The sequence below is a fragment of the Limulus polyphemus genome, unplaced genomic scaffold (assembly GCF_000517525.1).
Source record: "Limulus polyphemus unplaced genomic scaffold, Limulus_polyphemus-2.1.2 Scaffold766, whole genome shotgun sequence".
Lineage (NCBI taxonomy): Eukaryota > Metazoa > Arthropoda > Merostomata > Xiphosura > Limulidae > Limulus > Limulus polyphemus.
The window spans coordinates 193,978-195,858 of record NW_013666376.1 but is presented as its reverse complement, the minus strand read 5'-3'; the positions used below and the strand labels follow the sequence as shown (position 1 = coordinate 195,858).

Below are 1,881 nucleotides of genomic sequence, written 5' to 3'. Positions count from 1 at the left end.
ATACTTGTTGCCCCTAGTCCTACTATTCTCATTGTTAAATATAAAAAAGATTATGCATCAACACTATCAATTCCCTTTACAATCTTAAACACCTCAATCAGATTCCCCTAACTCTTCTTTTTTCAAGAGAAAACAATTTGAGATATTTCAGTCTTTCCTCATATGACAACCCCTCCATCCCAGGCACCATTCTAATAACTCTTCTCTGAACCCTTTCCAACAATTCAATGTTTTTCCTAAGGTAAGGAGCCCAAGACTGAACACAATATTCCAAATGTGGCCTAACCAGTGACTTGTACAATGAAAGTATAACCTTTTTAGACTTGTATTCAATATTTCTATAGATACAACTTAAAATCCTATTTTCCCTAGCACTAGCAACAGCACACTGCTTGGATGACTTTAGAGACTGATCAACTAGTACACCAAGATCCCTTTCCTTCGTAACACTATTAAAGTTATTCCCATCCAAATTATACTTTTAATTCAAATTATGATAACCCACATGCATTATCCTGCATTTATTATAATTAAAACCCATCTGCCATTTATTTGCCCAACTCACTAAATGATCTAAATCCTTTTGTAAATCAGCAGCATCCTCTTCACAGCTAGCAACACCCAAAACCTTAATATCATCTATAAATTTGAGTAATTTATTGACTATCCCTTCACCTTTGTCATTGATGTAAATCAAAAAGAGCAAAGGTCTTAAGACTGAGCCCTGAGGTACCCCACTTGTGACATTAATCCAGTTTGACTGAATTTGTAACAATGCTCTTCTTTCTTCTATCCAGCCACTCTTCTGTCCAATTTGCTAACTTATCTCCCACACCTATAGAGCTAATTTTTTTACAAGCCTTTTATGTGACACCTTGTCAAATGCTTTCTGAAAATCCAGATACACCAAATGTACACCCTTACCCTCATCTACATAAGCAGTAACCTTTTCAAAGAATGCTAAAAGATTTGTAAGGCAAGATTTTGCCTTAATGAAACCATATTGACTATCCAATGAAATTCTAAACTTTGTTAAATGACTTTGCAAAGCATCTTTTAACAGACATTCCAAAACTTTTCCCACAACTTATGTCAGACTAATGGGTCTGTAATTACTGGGACAATTTTTATCACCTCTTTTGAAAAGAGGAGTTACATTAGCTAACTTTCAATCCTTTGGTACCTGCCTACTATTTAAGGACTGACAAAAAATAGTAGTAGGTGGCTCACATATCCAGTCTTTAACCTCCTTTAAAACTCTTGAAGAAATATCTGGCCCAGGAGCCTTATCGTTTTTTAAACTACCCAATTTTCTATTAACCAGATCAGAATTAATGCAGTCATTTTGTTTGATCTTGTTTCCATTTGTTAACTGATCAAGATGTGGAATACTGCTTAAATCTTCATTAGTAAAAAGCAAAATTTAATAACCCAGCCATATCATAATCATCAGATACTAGCCTTACTTTATCATCCCTCTAGGGTCCTATCCCCATCCGAACATTTTGTTTACCCTTACTGTATTTAAAGAAATCGTCATTGTTAATTTTTACATTTTCAGCCAATTTTTTCTCATACATCCTTTTTGATGTCCTAGTTTCCTGTTTCACTAACTTTTTTGATATTCTGTAATCTTCTAAATCTCCTGTCATACCAGTCAGTTTAAATTCCTTAAATGTATGATGCTTTTCTTTAATTTTATTTCTTCAACTCTTTGTGAGCCAGTCTGGTGTTTTTACTTGTAGCTACCCTTTTCTTTCTATAAGAAATATGTTTATCTTGAATATTTAAAAATTTATCTTTAAAAATTTTTCACATCTGATCAGTGTCTCCAAATAACTCAGCTGCCCAATTCACAACATATAATTCTTGTTGCATCCC

General features: G+C 33.8%; 1 protein-coding gene across 1 annotated transcript in view; it reads left to right on the top strand.

Annotated features, from left to right (window-relative positions):
* Nucleotides 1–1,881, top strand: part of LOC106460414 (zinc finger CCCH domain-containing protein 15-like) — a 49,447-nt gene that overhangs the window by 22,557 nt on the left and 25,009 nt on the right. The gene's annotated exons all lie outside the window — the stretch shown is intronic.